The following is a 20565-nucleotide window of genomic DNA, read 5'->3' as shown; positions in this document are numbered from 1 at the left end:
GCAGTTCAACACACCTTAAAGTTGTTTTAAAGTTTTGAGCTAAGCAATACACAAACTACTTTGTACAAGCACAGCTTCATGTTGAGTGTGCATGGATTTTAGGATGCTTATTTCTAGTGGGTGGCATGAAGTGACACCTAAGTCGTGTGGACATTTTCAGGATCTCTGTTCTAGAGCATCCTAAAAACTTCCTTGGCTTTCTGGTCATTTTGAGGGCCCTCTCTCTTTCACACCTCCCAGTATGGGGGAAAAGGTTGTTATTAGAGTTGTGCTTTGGAAGTAAGGAGGCTTAAACTTATTTTCCTCTCCCTCTTTCTACCTGGTGGAAAATTCTATTGTTCTAGCTATTATTTGTGATACCTCCTTTTCAGTTCTCACAGCGAGCCTACAAATCTCTGCCTCTTGCATAAACTGCCTGGACTGAAGCCATCACACAGAGATATGGTGTGAGCTTTTTAATTTTTGAATGATGTGGCAGGGGAAGGGTGAGGAGAAAGTTGTGTTGGCCTTAGAAGTTGTTTAACTAAATCTTCAAGCAGCTGAGAACTGTAAAACACATACAGGCATACTTCAGAGAGTTGCCTGGAGTACTTTTAGTATCTCTGAAAATTTAATGAGGGTTTTTTGGGTGTTATATTTGCTGATAACAGCAAACTTCAGAAGTGTTCCTCTGTGCTTACAACATCTTAGTCTTTGGATTACATCTTGGATGCTTGTGTCTCCCCAGCATCTGAAGGAGCAAGCTCCACTTAAAGATCTGTGTTGTCACTTCTTTGTCAATTGTCACATGAATTTCTAAGTAAATTTATTCCAGTCTTGATATTTAATTTATTGTGAAAAATCTGCATGGTTAACAGCAACGTTTGTGTTATCTTTTTGTGGTTTTATTTTTTCCTTCCTCTGGGTAGTGGAGAAAGGGGAGTGAATAGCAGAATAGCAACAGAAAATCAGAGCACTTGTTTATGCAGCCATTTCCCATGTGTTCAGTGAGCTGCATCTGAAGTTCAGAAGACGACAGGTTACTTTTATGTCTCCATTGATGATAATACTTAATCACACCAAATACATTCTTTCAGGAGGTGGCCATAGTGTTTATTTTCAAATACCTCATTTAGAAGCCTGGGTCCTTTGTATGGTCAATGTGGAAAAGATTAGATGCCTTATACTGTCTTCTCTTGACTTTATAGGGAATGTAAGCACCTAAATCGGATGGGATGAATAATGCCTCATTCCTGTCTCTTTACGATGTTTTTTTTTTTCTGACACCCGTCTTCTTGATGGTTAGAAGCAGAGATTCATTGCCCTCATGACCTGCTGTAGTACTTTGTCGTCTAAGTAGTAATCAGATCTGTACTGTGAATCAACCACTTGCTTGTATTAGAGCTGAGTATAAATAAGGTGAAAGACTTTCCTATACCCTCCTGCATTCCGCCTGTGCAAAGCATGGCACCTGTGAAAAGTATGAATATGAATAAGGGCCACAAAAGTGTATCATATTTACTGCAGCAATAAGCATTTAAATGTTCCTTTTCCCATGGTTTGTGTATAGAGTAGTCCTGGTTTTGTATTTATAAAAGATATATTTATAAAAGATATTGTGATTATCTACTTCTTACAGCTGTTTTCTTTCCTGCTGATAGATCTGCTGAATGTGCATGAATCACCTGACCTCTTCCTAAAATGCCAAATTTATTTAATCATCCTACATTATGACACTTACCTCTAGTGAAGCATACCTTTTTTTTTTTGTTTTTTAAAAAAATCTCATTTATTTTCTTGTGTGGAATATCCTGGAAGGTAGAACAAAGCCCTAGGAAGGCTGGCCTTGGAGAGCTCTACCCTTTCAGTGTTGTTCTATCAACTGTTTTTTACCCTCTGCCTTCATACTTCCCAGCTTCCTACCCCATAAGGTTTTGGAACATTGAGAAACTGGGGTGATCAGCTTTTGCAAAATCTCACTCCCAGTTTTTGTTTGTTTTCAAAGACTTCATCCTGATTAAAATACTATATTTGTCTCCTCCTTACATAAGTTTAATTTACTGTATTAGTTCCACTGGTAATAAAAGTTACTTTTCATCTGGAGTAATTCCATTCTTTTCCTTTTGGTGGCAGTAGGCTATTGGGTTTATTGAATGTGATCATTTGCTGATGTGTCAGAAGAGTCCTTGTTCGCTCTTGTGCTCCAGAACAAACTGTACGTTGGCTAAATGACAAAAAAAATTTCAGCGTGAGGAGCCTAAATATTTTATTACATTTGGTTTATAAGTATTAATTTTCACAAATACTGAGGGTGTCACCATCTGTAATAAATATAGTGGTATGTCATTAGTAAAATATTAATCAGACTTTATGTAAGTAACATGTGAGAACGAAGAGCTTGATATCCAATATGTAAGATGCACCCAGACTCTATGTATACGCTTTGTAACATTCGCTAGCCCTCTTCCATCAGTTGTTTTCACTAGAAATCATGCTGATATTTCTACCAGACGTTCTAATGACTGTCATGTTTCATTTTGTTGTCATTCAGCCGAGAGGCTGATAGTACTGTCGTTACTTGGCTCTGCTATGCCACCGGAATGCATGGTGTATGTAAGTCCCACCTACAAGCTATTTCTATATTGTGAAATGCCCAGCTATTTATAGTGATAACTTTTTTTCGTGCCTTTGGAGGATGTCTGTTGAATAAGAAACCTTTTGATCAAAATCTGATCTAAAGGCTTATGGGGGGAAAAACACAGTGCCACTAGTGCATAAAACTGCTCGGTTTGTAAAATGCTCTGGAGGAGCACCAGCAAATTGCAGATGCTTTGGAGACCACTTAGTGCCATTATCATGTGTTGCCCTAAAGACTGTCACTCTCCTGCTAGCGACTGCAATCCTTTCCCTATGAACTTGCTGTTGTTACCTGGAGAGGACGTCCCAAAGCATTTCTGCCTCCACTTGAGAAGGAAGCAACTTGACCTTCAGAAAAGGGTCTGCCCTTAGAGGAAAAGTCAGAGCAGAAAATGTCATACAGTTCACTCAGTTGTGGCAGATAAATGCCTTTGCATCTTCTTCAGCAGGATTTCTGCTGACAGCCACTGGTGGGAAATAAACATCTCCTTACATTCTCTAATAAGGGAAGAGAGTTGTCATTCTTCCCTCTCCCCAGATACCTTGTAATTCCTCAAGTCAAGGCTGAGTCATGAACTCTTGAGCGCTTTGCAATTGTCCAGGCTTTTGCAAGGCTGAGAACAGCCTCAGTCTGAAGACTGAGATAAAATCATTTGGGAAGAGTTAATATGAGAGACTGCTTGCTTTCTCCCATTTAGATTTGCAACTGTGCCTGCATCTACTAACTAAAAAGCTAACTCAGTAAGCATCCTCATTCTTCTTGATTCAGATGAAAGGAAACAAATTGCTTGTAAAGCAGTATCAACAAGTTCTGTGTCCATATGAGGTGCTTTCTACCCAAGTATGTGTCCTACATAGTGTGTGTTATATATTTCAGTCCAGTGAATGACTGTGCTTATTATATATAATTTTATTTGTTATTGGGCTAGGTGAAAATACACTAACAGTAACTTTGGACAGAATTTTGGGAGGGAATGTCTACAGTGTTATAACTGGACATACATAACAAAATTACTGTTATCTTAGTTGTTCCAGGCAAACATTAACCCTAGTTTTTTTTTAATTTAATGAAACACCGCCATTACATAGCTTGCTAATCTGAACACAGCTTGATTGCCACCTCTGCAGTGTCTGATGTTGCAGTGTGCATTTTCTCTTCTCAGTATACAAACCTACAGTTACTGCTTTTTTTTTTTTTTTTTTCCCTATTTCAGCATCATCTTAGGAGGGTAGAATATTGAATGCTTACTTGAACTAGCACCTGCTGTATTGCAGTGATAATGATGTTCATGGATACTGCCCCAAAGCATTATTATTAGTGCTTCCACTAGGAGTTATTTTAGATTTTTAGGTATGTGTACGTGTGGTCAGTTCAAATAGGACTGGTACAGCTGCCAGTTGTAGGAATAACAGAAAATGGAGGGGGGGAAATCTTCAAAAGAATGACCTGGAGAGGAAGGTTGACTGGAGGTTACGTGGTTGAAGAACATTGACAGGAGCAGTAAGATCAGTGCTTCACTGTCTAGAGCAGCTTGTTGCTCTAGACAGTTGCTTGTGTGTGTCAGCAAGAAAGGACAATGTGCCTACATTGTTCTGGATTTTTTAAATACATTTTTTGTGATTTCTCCAGTTGTGTTGTTAAAGCCTTCCGTATTTAAATACTGTTTTCATTGCTATTGTAATTACTGAAGAAATGTGTAGAAGGTGGTATTATTGCTGGTAGCTGCGGGACGTGGAGGTGATGGTGTTCTGCACTGTCTGTACACCTTTACAAACTGGGCTGTCATTTAAACAACAGGGTGTGAGCAAGGAGTCCACACCTCCACATTACAAACCTCATGGTCTTCCTATTGTTGTGCAACTACAAGTGCAAATCCTGAAGGCAGGCATAAACAGGAGGGCTTCATCCATTATCATGTCATTCATTTAATTAGTAGTATTTTCTATAACTTGTGTGAGACAGAGGTGAAAGGTTATCTAACGAGGCCAATCCAAGACTCATTTAATTTGAGATTGTAAAATGCCAATATACTATAACTGTGCCACTTCAGTCAAAATGGCTTACCTTATGTTTAATGGTTTACTTGACCTTTTGTGTCATATTATTTTTTATGTTCTTATCTACGGAAAAGTGGTAAATTAAAAGAAGTAGGCAGACCTGCGTCGCTGATGTATAATAGGTGTGGTAAACTCTGTATTACCAAACGAGGAGCAAGTCAGTCAGCCTGTCTGTGTCTCTTTGTTTTCCCTCAGTTACGGTGTTGATTATATCTCTGCAAGTAGAGCTCATTGGTGATGTCAAGATTGGAGGCAGCCTGGGCTGCAGTGATCATGCATTGGTGGATACTGAGGGATACGGGATATCCTGATATCCTGAGGGATACAGGAAAAGCAAGTAGTACAGTCAGTACCCTAACTTTTAGGGAAGCAGAGTTCCAGCTTTCTAAGGAGTTAGTCAGCAGGACCCCTGGGAAATGGTCATCAGGGACAAGGGAACAGAAGAGACCTGGCAGATCTTTAAGGACGTGTTCCATACGGTGCAAGAGCTGTCAGTTCCCAGATGTAAGAAATCAGGCAATGAGGGAAGAGACCAGCGTGGCTGAGTTGAGACTTGTTGGTCAAACTAAAGAGCAAGAGGGAGCTGCACAGGCAGTGGAAGCAGGGTCAGGTATCCTGGGAAGAGTACAGAGACGTTGCCCAGTTGTGTAGGAATGGGGTCAGGAGGACCAAGGGGCAGCTGGAGCTGAATTTGACAAGGGAGGCAAAGAATAACAAGAAAGGCTTCTACAGGTACATCAACCAGAAAAGTAAAGTCAAAGAAAGCACACCCCCTGATGAACAAGAATGGTGGCCTAGTATCAACAGATGAGGAGAACGCTGAGGTACTCAACTTTTTTGCCTCAGTCTTCACTGGTAACCTCTCTCCTCACCCCTCCTGAGTTGATGGACTGCAGGATGGAGACCAGGGGGGTAAAGCCCTTCCCACTGTAAGGGAAGATCAGGTTCGTGACCAGCTGAGAAACTTAGATATACACAAGTCTGTGGGACCTGATGAAATGCATCCCAGAGTCCTGAGGGAATTGGCTGATGTAGTTGCCAAGCCACTCTCCACAATATTTGAGAAGTCATGGCAGTCAGGTGAGGTCCCTGGGGACTGGAAGAAGGGAAACATTGTGCCCATCTTTAGAAAGGGTAGAAAGGAGGACCTGGGGAACTACCGTCCTGTCAGACTCACCTCTGTGCCTGGGAAGATCATGGAACAGATCCTTGTAGAAGCTACTCTAAGGCACATGGAGGACAGGGAGGTGATTTGAGGCAGACAGCATGGCTTCACCAAGGGCAAGTTCTGCCTGACCAGCCTAGTGGCCTTCTATGATGGAGTGACTACATCAGTGGACAAGGGAAGAGCTATGGATGTCATCTATCTGGACTTCTGTAAGGTCTTTGACATGGTCCCCCCCAGCATCCTCCTCTCTAAACTGGCGAGATATGGATTTGGTGGGTGGACTGTTTGGTGGATAAGGAATTGGTTGGATGGTCACATCCAGAGGGTAGTGGTCAGTGGCTCGATGTCCAGATGGAGATCAGTGATGAGTGGTGTCCCTCAAGGGTCCATACTGGGACCAGTACTATTTAATATCTTCATCAATGACATAGACAGTGGGATCAAGTGCACCCTCAGCAAGTTTGTAGATGACACCAAGCTGAGCAGTGCAGTTGACACACCAGAAGGACAGGATGTCATCCAGAGAGACCTAGACAAGCTGGAGAGGTGCACCTGTGAGAACGTCATGAGGTTCAACAAGGCCAAGTGCAAGGTTCTGTACCTGGGTCTGGGCAACCCCCGATATCAATACAGGCTGGGGGATGAAGGGATCGAGAGCAGCCCAGCAGAAAAGGATTTGGGGGTGCTGGTGGACAAAAAGTGGCCGTGAGCCAAAAATGTGCACTTGCAGCCCAGAAGGCCAACTGTCTCCTGGGCTGCATGAAAAGAAGCCTGGCCAGCAGGCTGAGGGAGGCGATTCTGCCCCCTACTCCGCTCTGGTGAGACCCCACCTGGAATACTGTGTCCAGCTCTGGAGCCCTCAGCGCAGGAAGGATATGGACCTGTTGGAGCGGATCCAGAGGAGGGCCACAAAGATGATCCGAGGGCTGGAGCACTCCTCCTATGAGGACAGGCTGAGAGAGTTGGGGTTGTTCAGCCTGGAGGAGAGTAGGGGGCAGAGAGACCTTATTGTGGCCTTTCAGTACTTAAAGGGAGAGTATAGGAAAGATGGGGGCAATCTCTTTAGCAAGGCCTGTTGTGACAGGACATGGGGTAATGGTTTTAAACTAAAGGAGGGTAGATTTAGACTGGATATAAGGAAAATATTTTTTACCATGAGGGTGGTGAAACACTGGGGCAGGTTGCCCAGAGAGATTGTAGAGGTTCCATCACTGGAAACATTCAAGGTCAGGTTGGATGGGGCTCTCAGCAATCTGATCTAGTTGAGGATGTCCCTGCTCTCTGCAGAGGGGTTGGACTAAATGACATCTAAAGGTTCCTTCCAACCTCAATTATTCTATGATTCTATGATCTAGCTGCTTTGTCTCAGTTGTGGAGGTGGGGGCTGCCCTATCTGTCAGGCAGCTCAGTGCTGGCTCTTCACATTTATAATGGCTCTGTGTTATGTCTTAGTTTTATAATGACCTACTGAAAATCTGCTAATTATCTGTTAATGGACTTTAAGAACAGCATGTTACTGAGAAAGTTGGATTCCCTAGTGGTTGCGATGCTTCAAATCCCATTAATTTCCGTTTTCCCATCCAAATGCATGGTTCAGTTGAATTTTAGAACTTCTGCCAGTAAATAGTATTTTCATCATTAATGACACCAGTCAGTTTTGTTATTTGTTATGCACTCCTTATTTCTCAAAAAACCAACCTCACCCAGATTTGATTAGAGTAAGTTATATATATATATAGTGTGTGTATGTGATTAGCATATGTTGTGTATATATATATGTGGGGGTGTGCACACACACATGCATGCACAGAAAGGCAAGTATTTTGATTATGCTGAAATTCATTAGTCCAGTCTGATCCTTCAGTGTTTCTCTTGACCTTAACAAGAGTCTACTCTGAAGACTAGGGAGTTGGATTTTGCCTTTGAAGTTCATTACTACAAATTAAATGCTTCTACTATATTTAATTAGTATTCATCAAACACATGCTGTATGGAGTATGTTTGAAAAGGGAAAAAGACTCCCCTAGGCTTCACATGCAGTTTCATGCCTTTATTTCAGTAACACTAATGCTCCATTTGCTATTCCCCAAAGTGTGAGGGAAAATGCTGAAAAGGGTAATGAAGTTCACTGCCATCATCTCCGCACTGGTGATTTTCTGGACTAGTATGATTGTCGTCCCTCTTTAAATGTGGGCTGTGAAAAGGGGAGAACTTGGTTGTGTCTTACTCAGTTTGGTGCGTGAAGAAGGACTAAAAGGAAAGAAGAGGCCACGTGTGTGTGTGTGTATGTATATATATTCTTTATTATATGATACTTTCAAAATTGTGTCTGTTACAACTGGTGTGAAGGAAGATGAGCACTTGCTTGCTCCAAGAGAGTACTGATGTTGGCAATGGAGTAAAAAGTCTTATTCAAACCTTGCCAGTCTCACATGAGGCTGCTGCACAGCTGAGCAGGTAATAGACTTCTTTCTTTTTCAAATATATGGTTGGGTTTTTTTTTCCATTACAAGTAAAGATGAATCTTATTAGGAAGAAAAACGTAGTCAGTGGATCCTCTACATCAGTGTGAGTGTAATCTTGTCTACTAAATGTATATATCCTTATTTAATGGAAAGCTCAGAACAAGAAGAGAGCAACAGAAAGAGCTGTTAATGCATTGAATAACCAACACCCTATCAAAGATGCAGAGCTGTGACACTGAAGTTCACAGGTAGTGTATAAAAAGGAAATTTGGATGACACAAGTCAACCTTTTAACAAGGTGAATATCTGAAATTTTCCATTCCTGGTCACGTTTAGCATCTACAGTCTTTGTATGACATACATTAGTTTTCCTGCTGTACTATTTTGTAGCACTGGATGCAGTATATCCAATAACTTTTTATTAGAAAAAGGCTGACAATACCAAAAGCTTAGAGTGGTGAACATGCTGTGGGGCTAGAATTATTCCATTTTGCAGCTTGTACTCTCTGGATTTCTTCCAGTCTGGTGACTAAGTATGATGGAGCCTTGAACACTTAAACATATTTGGATGACGTTGATTTTTGCAATAGTTCATGTGACTAAAAAAAAAGCATTAGTGGCACAAAATAACAGGCACTACAATTATTACCTCAAGTCTTTTTGTTCATTGATGATTTAGTCATTGAGCCCAATGGGGCAGAAGTTGTCAGGTAAGAACCTCTGGCAACTTGAGCTCCAGCCTGAATGCCTGATCTTGTTCCCTGTGAGCCTCCCTGGGCAGGAAGGGTTGGCTGCCACTTACTCTGAGGGCTCAAAATTAATCCCTAGAGGATCATTGGCTTTAGAACAAGATGAAGTGAGTAACTTTCTTTGAAGGCAGAGCCTAAAATATCCCCTTTTTAAAATTTTGTGTTTATCACTGTAAGTATATGCTTTTACACAATAACTTAAAAAATATTTAATATATGGAGTAAGTCAGAACTGACTGGAACATGGATGTCCTCCATTGTGAAGAATTAGGAGTTCATTATTGGCTTCTTACTTTGGAGTTCATTATTGGCTTCTTACTTTGGAGTTCATTATTGGCTTCTTACTTTGGAGTTCATTATTGGCTTCTTACTTTGGAGTTCATTATTGGCTTCTTACTTTGGAGTTCATTATTGGCTTCTTACTTTGGAGTTCATTATTGGCTTCTTACTTTGGAGTTCATTATTGGCTTCTTACTTTGAGGCATTTTTGTTATGTGTTCTGAACACCTGAAGCTTATACACTGTAGGTTTTTCATAACTGTGTTCCGTTGTATATAGCAGTCTTATACAAGGAAACTGAATCTTGCAAATCATACAGGGAAAACAAATTACCCTATGCTGCGTTTAGTGACCGAGTGATTTAAAATTGGAGTGCTTGAACAAAGCAAGTGCATTTACTTTTCTCTTTGTTTACAGTGCACGAGCACCTGTTTATAGCTGATAGTCCACGATCTAATTCAGAGTACTTGATCTCTTGTAAAGTTGGTAGTTTTATGGTTGTGTAACAAGCCTGTGACTCCCTCCTCCTTCTCAACTCCCCATGGCGTTTGGTATCTGTTTATCTGCTTTCCTTGAGGACTCTGTGTTTCACTTTTAAAGCTGGCAGTGACCTTGGAATATGTTTTTTATCCCTCTAATTCTTTGGCATCTTCTATATTTACCTCTTAACAATGCTGGTTTGTGTGTGATTCCACATAAGTAAAAATAGATTACAACAGAACCTCACCAAAAGAAGACATAAAATATATTGTGCAGAGCAAATGTGAAATAATAGCCAATTTGTCCAAACAAGTTTTAGACTTAAAATTAATGTTTTTCTAATGAATAAATTTTTTTGTAATATCTCATTTTGCATATGTTAATATACTTCTGAAAGCATGTTTTTTAATCTCTTTCTTTCCCCCCTTACTATAGAAAGTGGCAATACAAATATATTTTTTTCCAAAAAATATGGTTTTTTCCAAATAAGGTTAGGTTTTTTTTCCTGGTTGAGATGTTTTGGAATCCCTGCCAAAAGAGTCCTACCTCAGCTTGGTGGGTGGTTTTTTCCTTTCCTTTCTTTGAAGTCTCTATAAACCGTGAATGCAGGATTATGAAACATGTTCCTGAAAATATATGCAGACACTGAAGTAGTATCCATGTAAAAGGCAAGTAATCAACAGGCATTTTTACTCCTTGTCTGATATTTACACATGGCTTTGTTGGCTCTCTTCAGACTGTTGCATCAGATGTACCGTTCTCTTGTACTCCTTTGCCATTTCTGGTTCATGAGTAGTTTGTATTCTGTTTTAACAAGCTGTTTGTATAAGTACCCTTTATTTGTACCAAATTTGACCACGTAAAACCATTTTATTTTAATTAATTGTGATTTCCTTTGCATTTTTCATTAAACTCAATTTTTACCTTTTTGAAGTGAACAAAATACACGTAACTCCCGCTTTCTGCGGAAGAAACGGCACGTTTAGGCAGTGTGCCTAAAGGGCTAAATAAAGAACAGGAAGACCCCAGACCCTAATGTTACTACTGATCCGAACTGTTGCAGGAGGGGTGGGGAATTTAGATTGTAAGGGTATAATTGCCCAGAGATTTCTTTGTTCAGGGTCCCTCTTTGGAGGGACCCAGCCTGAGCTGTAGCGCTATTAGTAAAAAGGACTTTATAGAAGAATCTCTTTTCAGCTTCAGTGGAAAGCTAGAGTCAAATCCTGTTATGGTGTCTGGCATGTGTAATTCCCATAATGTGTGCCTGCAACCTCTGCAAACCACTGTCATGCTTGTGCAGCTCTTGAATGCAGTGCACATTGCCTGGGGAGGGACAGAGGTAGGGAGCTGTTCCTACCAACTTGCTGGAAACCTGATTACTTGGCCAGCTCTACCAATAGATGTCTTGGTCAGGAGCCTAACCTGATAGAAATAGAGAACCCCCTCTGGGGTAACTAAGGTAGTCATTAATATTTAATGTGATTCTGTTGGAGAATACGTTCAGATTGATATTTTGGCTGTTTCATTATGTCTTCAGCCTTATTTTTCCCAAAAATGTTTATTAAATTTAGTTCTAAGAGCATCTTTGGTACAGCAAATGGTACTTAACTCTCTATAGGAAAGTGAGGGATGGTTTCTTCTGAGCTCCCCAGCTTGGGTTTTGCTCTCAGTCAGGTGTTGCTCTCCAGCACCAGGTGGTGAGTGGGGACCTTCACAGAGCAGTCATGATTCCTGTGGTGAAGAATTTGACCTGCTGCTCCCTTCTCCTCAGAAACGGTCAGCTGTTAACAAATACCATGGCTGCTACTGGTCTGGGGAATGTGTTTTATATTTCACTGAGCCAGCAGGAGGGGAAAACCATTTTATCTATGCCGAAAGGAAGACCTGCCGGCTGGAATCCTGAGCCTGGAAGCTTACCGTTTGCCAGCCAAACCTGTCAACAGGTAACATGAGTTGTCAAAATAGGTGATGAATGACCAGATGGTAAAGCACTCTTGTTTGCTCGCCTTGAAACAGTGTAGTCTGTAAACTTGTCTCCTTGCTGATCTGTTTGCTGCTGTGAAATGTGTCTGCAGGGTTATTGCCAAGGTGGCTGCAATGTGAGCCTAGTTTAGGAGTGCAGGAACCCTTCTTCCAGGTAGGAAAATGTAACTCTAGTTATTGCCCAGAATAGTACAGATAATGTACAATGGTGCTGTGAAAGGGAGGAAAGCAGAGCCTGGAGTCAGAGTTGGTCTCCAAATCAGAGTATATGGCAAGACATCATACAGTTGAGAGGTGTGACTCATGTATTTCATGTTCACTACTGGAGCTTCTATGCTTTGCTATAAAGGAAGCTGATGTCCAAATGTAAACCAAGGGGGAAATTACCTCGGTTAATAATTAACTTTTAAGATGTAAACAATCAAGATGCACTGAGTAAAAGGTAAAATTAGTTTGTTATGTTAATTCTATTTTCTGTGCTTGGTTCATAATAAAGCAAGTTTGCATTTTGTCTGATTTCACTGACAGGGCACTGCCTGCAGAGAGCTACGATAAGTTATGCTAATGTCTGCACCATTACTGCATGCCGGGTAGGGATACATCTTTTTTTTCCATGTGCCTTCAAAATACGAGCTGCTCCTACATCTATTTTTAACTCTTCTAAGTGAAATGAAATTAAACATGAAGCAGTAGTCTGCAGCAGCAAGTAATTTTCCCAGAATGATTGTAGAAACCTGATAAACACAGTTCTCATTTATTTTATTGTAAGAGAACAGAGGAGCAGAAAAAACACTGACCACGTGGTTTCTTAAGGGAACAACAGGTCATGTCACCAGTTCTGGGACTGTCACTGTGTTTGTCTATATCTCACTCTCTTTTCCTGCTTTTACTCCCTCCCTTGAATTTTTTTTGTATTTACCATCTGGTATTTATTCTGCCCTATCTGGATTTCTTGCTGCCTTTTATTTTCCTCTCCATCTTTAGCAATACTGCATTAAACGGCTTCTGTCTGTTAAGAGTTCATATTTCTGAATTCAGCCCCTTCAGGAGGACTGAAGAAACCATTTTAGACTGAATAATGTAGACCGTGAAGATTTAGACATTCTCCAAGAAAACAACATCCTTCTACTGAAGCATAATTCAGGGAGAACACATGTATGTACATTTGTTTTGAAAAAGGTTGAATCTGTCAAACTTGTCTGTAACATGGCTGCAGGTTTAAAAACTACTGGAAATGTGACGTTTCTTTGCCTCCACCCCAAGTGGCAAAATGCTTTCTAAACTACAGCAAAGAATTTTACTCAAGTGGAGACAAAACTGATAGCAAAACTTAGGATTTTTTTTTCTGTAATTTAGTTGGGTACAGGCCAGGATGGACAATTTATATTTATCTTTTTAATATAATTATATTTTAAATCGTATTTGACCCTTGTAGTTGCAACTATATCTGCTATTAATAGAACATTTCCTTATTTTTTCAGTTCCCTGTTTTATCTCCCTCAGCTTGTCCAAGGCCTGTCTGTGCTCTCTGAGAAGCACTTTCCATTGCCTTTTTTCGTGTATATCTCTTCCTCTTTCTATTTTAAATAATTTAAGTAGTTTGGAAACTATTATTCAGGAAGGGAGTGGTGCTTCTTTTTTTTGTCTGTTGCTTAAAATCCAAACTTTTAGTATCTATTTGTAATACGAGTATGCAAGCATTGTTTGGAGATCTAGCTATGACTAACATTACTAGTGGGTGGGCTTGTTCTGTGTTTTTTATTTTATTTTATTTATTCTTGTTCTGTAAGTGGTGTAAAGCCTAGACAGAGTCTGTAAGTAGGTCCAGACAGAGTAATCCCGAGCATTCTCAATTTTCCTTCAGCTAAATATGTTTTTTAGGATGGGGCTGGTGGAGCCACCTTTTTGAGCTCAGCACAGCAGATTTGCAAGAAGTATGATCTGACCACAGGAGTGTGGCTCAGGTTGCGGTTCATCTGGTGTCTGCCTATTTTAATCAACCTTTTAACTTCCTTTGTCATATCTTTATACCACAGAAGAATGACACCTCCTGCAAATAAATTTAGGAAGTGGTGTTTTATGGAATTATGAGTTCACACTGGTCATTTCTAGCAGACACACAGACTAATGGCAGAGGCAGGCTGGACAAAAAAATGTTGTGGTCATTTCAGGTGCTTTTAAATACTAATGCTGAGATCTCTTACATTCAATTTTAAGCTAGGCCAAGAATAGCTGTATATCTACTCCCCTGTTGTTGAACTTCATGTTCAAATGAAAAAGTAATTTTAGCAGAGAACATGGCATTTGGTGAGCTTGTATGCCAAAAAAAAAAAAAAAAGGGTTTGGCGGGTTCTGCTGGGACGGAGTCTGGGTACCTTGGGGGAGAAAACTGAGCAGTCAAGAAGCATGAAAGTGACCCATTGAGAAGGGTTTTATCTTCCATGTGCACATTTGACAAATCTGTGTGGAATCAAGCTTAGTAAGATTTCTATGCAGGCAGAATATAATTTTGCCCAAAACTGCATCAGGCACACGCATTTTTCCCATCTGCAGTATCAGTTAAGTATTATTTTGTTGTTGTTGCTGTGTGTTGCAAGTCTTCCTGTCTAAGAAGAAAGCTTGATGAAAGTCAGAATAACTCAAACTTTAAAATATTTACAAGTCTGCTGAATGTCTGTTGACCTGGTTAGTGTCTCCTCGGCAATGAATCAAAACATTCTACAGAATGGAATAAAAAATAGGTGTTGTAGAAGAACTCTTACACACTAGAAAAAATTAAACCACAGGCTTTTAAACAATACATGTATTATTGTCCTCTTAATGATTCACAGTTAGCTCTTTTCTCTTAGCAAAGAAAGAGTTTCATTTCACACTTAACTGTGTATTACAGCTCAGTAAGGAGCAAACTAAAATAATACTGGGACATAGTATGGAATTGAATAAAAGAAATCTGTGTGATCTCCTATGGATTAGATGAAGACTTAAAGATTAGCTAAAATCTCTTTACTTTGTAGAAATACTAAATGTATTGTTAAGGTCACTTGTGATTTCTGTCTTCCAAATTTCGGGGGGTGTAGGGGCCTTCAGCTTTGGGCTTTTTTCCAAAAGGTGGATCACCATTTTTCAAGTGCAGACAGCAGACTGTTGCATCTAATTTTATCTTAATTCCAATTCTCGGGAGAGCTCTTGGACTCTAATAAACAGTGTTTGTGAGGCACAACCTACTGACTACTTGAAAACCTCCACTGTCTCCAGAAACGTGGGAAAGTCTACTGGACTAATATCCAGGGAACATCTATGGGAACAGCTCATTTATTACAGGACTGTATATCTCGGCAGCCCTTGGGAGAGAGTCTGGTTAGTACATGCTTAGAGAGGAGGACCCAGAAACCACAGGGTTGCAGAAATATTCCCATATTCCTCCTGTCTGAAGCTACTATTTGCAGGAGAACATGCTGAGCTAACTTGACAAATAGCTTAGTGTCACTAGGACCCGCACGTGCCATTACGCCCAAAGATGTTCTGTTCCCAGGGTTACCTTTCTTTTTGGATAAGGAGGAAGAAGCTATATACCCCAAAGTTGCATGCAGCAGACAACCTGTATTTACCCCAAATCCAGTGAAGGCTTTCTTCTAAGGATAAGTGAAAGAAATGCATAGCGTCCTGGTGTTAAGAGGAATTGGCTTTGTGTTTTGGCTGAGCTGGGTCCCTTCGTATGTTCCTCCTCTCTGCAGCTGGTCCCCCCTCTCTGTGCATGTGTTCCAGTGGTTTTCGAGGTTATATTTCTCAAAGCATCGGAATTATAATGGTTGTGATACAGGTATAGTCTCTCACCCCCACCTCCCAAAAACCTGAAGAAGTGAGTTCATTAGTATAGTATGTGGCACTCAATTGTTTGTTTCTCTAAGTCTGTGATTTCTTTGTGATACGGGCTGGCAGCAGCCTGTGATTTTGAGGGTTAGCTGGAGAAAATGCCTACATATGCTGGCATGGTCAGCTCTTGGAGCTCTTCCATAATAATGGTTGACAAGTAATGTTTTATTTCCGGAAATGAAGTGTGTTCTTGTTTTCCCAGTGAGTTTTAACAATTGTTTCTTACTAGTACTGCATGCTTGTCAGGCTTTATTTCTCAGAAGAGATAATTTAAGTCTGTTTTCCTGTTCTGCGTACCAAAGCACGTCTAATGAATCTAATTAAGCCAATACAAAACTCTCCAGATTATCAAATATTGTTCCATTAAGGAAATAGTATTTGAAAGTTATATTTTTATTGGCTGAATTGTATTTGAAGGCATAGTGGGTATGTGTTGAAAGTGAGCACAAGGAGAAGTCAGTATGACCAAGCCTGTTTCTTGTTGTTTAAAAGCATCTGCTCAGCCTCTGGAAAGAAAGATGTAGCCAGTTGCAGAGGCTCGGACTTGCCTGCTTGTAGTATGACATGCAGTCCATAAGCTGTGCTTCCTGCCGGGGTGGGGGGGAAGCATGTTATAACAAATCTCAAAATAAATAATGTGGGGAAATTTTTAATAACAAATGGTGTTGTCTTACAGACTCTAGTTTTGAAAATAGGCACTTTTTTTTTTACTTGAGTGAAAAGTCATAGTAATATAAATTAAATTACTGGCCTACAGTAGCTGTGATGGTATATATTCTTAGAAAACTTCTGCTTTTTGTAGAAGATTTTTATGTTGAAATAGTAAGTCATTTGTGATTACCAGTAAAAACTGGAATTGGGTCCTATATAACTTTTTTTCCTTGGTGTCGTACTTTTAACACAGGACTTCTTGATGTGCTGTAGAACTGCGTAGAGATGGGACAGTAGGTACATAAAATGGGGGCAAAATATGGTTATTGATGACTGCTGAAGAGATGGGGTGGGAAACAACTAAGGCAGGATATCCATGTATACGCACTTAGTTCAGAATATGAAGTCTATATAATATAATGATGCATGCCGCTGACAGTACAGTGACTCAAGTTACTGGAGTAGATCCTGCACTTTAAGGTCTGTCTGGGCTAAGTAATTGGCATTAATGAGACATATCCCTCTTGGACCAACGCTGACAGTGATTCATCCGTAGGAGCTGATGGATAAAATAGGTTTCAGCACCTTTAAGTCTTAAGAATTTTCCAGTAATGATGTTACAATGTGTGTGTGTTTGTGTTGTTCTGGCAGTGAAACCATCCTCATCACTGCTGTGGGGCTGGACAACAGCTAATCATTGTCCTGGTGGTGGCAAATGCTCATCCGAAGCTCCTAGGGTTTGAAAGCATGAGAGACCGACCTATAATCAGATATATTTTATCTGTCTTTAGTTATAACCATAGAAGAACCCCTCATGTTTTAACTTTCAGTTAATCCTTAGAAATATTAGTAAGGTGTATTCACTGTGATATGATATTCTATGTAATAAATGAGCGTTGGTAAGAGTAATGGAAAGAACTGTTTGTAATGCTGTGCAGAATATGAATGGAAATACAATTTTTTTGCCAAGTTAAATTAAAACATTTCCTCAAGCTTAAAAAAGTCCAAAATTTAACTGTGGTCATTTATACAAGCAACGGAATAGAACTATGCTTGTTTAAAGAATGAGTTATATAAGTGTTTCCACAATAAAGGGGATGGAAGATTAGCAAACACCTTAATTGTTCTCTCATTCATTGTAACTTATATCAGGTTTCCTGTCCACAATGAAATGTTTCCAAGTTAAAACTGAAAAAGAATATTAAAATGAGTTGCTGTTCTTCTGTGACTTGAAAGCCTTTATAGCTGGTAGGTTTTGTTTAGGAATAATAATAAAAAAGTCTTCATTAATATCTTCACGCAACTATACTGAGGTATAACTCATTAATTGGTTGTACCTGTTTCCAATTAAAATTTACATTAATTTTTTTAAAGGAGTTTTTAATTAGTAGTCCTATTTCCAAGCTGAGAGAGATTCTAGTCTGAATGACAGACTATATTGGTATGTTATTTAAAGCATACATTATCTGATAACTATTCCACCAAAACAGAGTATGGTTGTTACCTTCTGGTTTCTTAGCTGTGTACATATACAGTATTGGGCGATCCATATTGTGGGTACATGTGCACACATGTCTGAGAGAGAGAGAGAAATGATTGCTAATTATGATACATGGTTTCCTTCGTCTGTTTTATGTGATAGTATTTTGGTAGCAAACTATATCACGGTGCTTATAGTACATGAACTTACAGAGGTTTTAAATGTAGCTCAGGCGGGATCTAATCTGATCGTCAATCTGCTGATGATCTTTGCCACAGACAAGTTTAGCTGAACTGTATAAGCCCTAGTAGTATTGTTTTGTCATTCTTATGCTTAAAACTGCAAGCTTGGTCATAAGCTTCCTCTTCCGGATATAACTAGAAGTCAGATTTATATCATGTGACAAGCACAACAAGGAACTTTGTGTGTGTATGTTTATTATCAGCTTAGCAAAGCCCTGCCAGAAATATTGTTGCATCTTGCAAATAGAGTTGTTGTGAAGGGGGTAAGGTTGAAAGAAACCCCTAAAAATTAAAAATGTGAAATGTTTGAATGTTATAAAATCAAGCTGAAAAAAGGGTTACCTGGGTTATTTGATCCAGTGAATCTGCATTAGGTTCACATTTAATACAGGTTAGATGTTTCTCCATGACACCTTTGCTTCATTCAGTGCAGAGGATGCAGTTTATGTTCTTGGTTCCTGCACAGAAATAAAACAGAAGGCAATTTTCTGCACAGCTGAACTGAGAAGAAAGTCTGCATCTCAACTTGATCTTGGTCTTGACAGGGCTTACATAAGGTGCTGGGGTCTGGGGTTGTTGATTCACCCCTATTCCTCCCCCTCTTCATATAAACCAGCACAAAAGGTGTACATAAGCGGTAGTTGGTGTCACACAACATGCAAGCAGATCCACACACAGATGTAGGGATATGAAAAATATTAAACCAGTAAATATTCCATACTGCTGTTAATAGATAGTCCTGTTCATGTAAGATGTGGATGTAGGAAAGGGCTGTAAGTCTAAATAGCTTTTGTTTTGAAAATGAAATGTGCTTTTTTCACTTAGAGCGTATTGGATATTACAGGATATTACAGGATAATTACCTCTTAAGTTAAATACCTTCATGATAAAACCAAACAATATATAGATATGGTGAATGCTGTATAGAAGAGACAGAGCAGTGTACTAGGCATCTCAAATTTTATAATAAATTGGCAGATGCTCCAGTTACTTCTGGTATGGAGTGCTGTTTCTTTTCTTGATCACGTAACAGATGGCAGCTAATGCATTGCGAGAGTGAGGGAAGGCAGTGCATCCCTCTTAAAAAAAAAAAAAAACACACCACCAAAAAAACCCCCCACCAAAAAACCCCAAACCTATAAAAGCTTCAGGAGAAAGGTCTTGTACACTGCATTATAAAAGGCAGCGCAACTGTTACAGATCACAAGTTGTTTTTTGGGGTTTTTAGGGGGGGATGTTTCTAGCTTGCTTTTTCTCTTGACAAAAAAACTCGGAATAAGGAGGATGTGGTGGTGTATCTGCTGAAGGTTGAACACGTCACAGTGTTGGCTTTACTCCCTTCAAAGCACTAAACTTGCCACTGTTCTGTTGTTTTTGTGTTATGTGAGCTCTGTTTTGGGCTAGTCCTTGTGGTTCTGTGGGTGAATTTTTTTGTTTTGTGTTTTTTTTACCTGCCATTTTATTTCAGGCCACTCCTGGGTGTGATTAAGATCATGTACTTCAACATCTGTCTGGTCTAGATGGCAAAGGTGGCAAAGCCTGCTGGTAGTTCACCCTGCTGACAGTTTTAGTTCATCGTTGATGAAATGGGGAGAAACAGCAGGTCTTGCGTCCTTGGCAAGCTCACAGAGCGCTAACCCATTGGTTTTTAGATAAGTGATGTCCTGCTTTGCAGACAGGCACTGTGAAGAACACACCACGTGTCCGTCCATACAGTGTCACCCTGTTGGCTAATAGTACGCTTTGGAGCGAGGTTGTCATTTCCCTGAACGCATGAAGTACAGCAGTAGAAATACCATGTCAAGGAAAATTAAATTGAGGCAAATCCCAAGGATTGCAATGTTGGCCACACTTCATCTTGGTGTGCTCCACATTGGCATGTACTTGGAGGTGGCATGTTCATTTAGGGTGAGCTGCATCCATTTTGGGTGAGAATGAAGCAAAAGTGTCTGCTTGGAGGAAACTTGGCCACAGTTTCCTCTCTCTGCCTCCTGTCCTCCCCTCCCTTCACAATTATATTTAGCAACCATTGCTGGTTAGGCAATGCAAATTTGAGGCTGTAGGATTATCAGCTTTGGAAAAGTAGGTGGAAAAACTGGGTATCTACTAAAAAATGGATTTGGGAAGAATAATTTCTGTTGCTGTGCAGGGAGGAGGAGTAAATGACCCCTTACACTCCCTTGCAAAACACAAATACGGTACTTAGCCTGCCAGAGTCCACTGATGCTTCGGAAGAAGCCACATGGACTATCCCTTGGAAAACTCACGCTCTTGCCACTGCAGCCAGCCCACTGCTGTGGCTGGTGCTGCTGACCCTGCTTGAATGGTGCAGCATTTACCAGTTTTGCTTCCCTGTTTGTGGTACGGAGGTGGCAGATGAAGCTGTGGATGTTGCAGTGAGCTGGGATGTCTCCTCACTTGTTTCAGCCTAGGCCAGGGGTATGCCATATGTGCTTCAGCTTTTTGACCATCAGAACAGCAGCATTCTGCCTGACCTAGCTCCCAGCAGCAACTAGTTGGG

The 20565-nt window shown here is 40.2% G+C and overlaps 1 protein-coding gene across 2 annotated transcripts in view; it reads left to right on the top strand.

The window, feature by feature from the left end:
- The window catches only part of COMMD1 (copper metabolism domain containing 1), an 88737-nt gene that overhangs the window by 3133 nt on the left and 65039 nt on the right, over positions 1-20565 (top strand). The gene's annotated exons all lie outside the window — the stretch shown is intronic.

The sequence above is a fragment of the Phalacrocorax carbo genome, chromosome 3, assembly GCF_963921805.1.
Source record: "Phalacrocorax carbo chromosome 3, bPhaCar2.1, whole genome shotgun sequence".
NCBI classification, from domain to species: Eukaryota; Metazoa; Chordata; class Aves; order Suliformes; family Phalacrocoracidae; genus Phalacrocorax; species Phalacrocorax carbo.
Note: the sequence above shows the minus strand (reverse complement) of the source record. Positions and strands in the feature narration are given on the sequence as shown.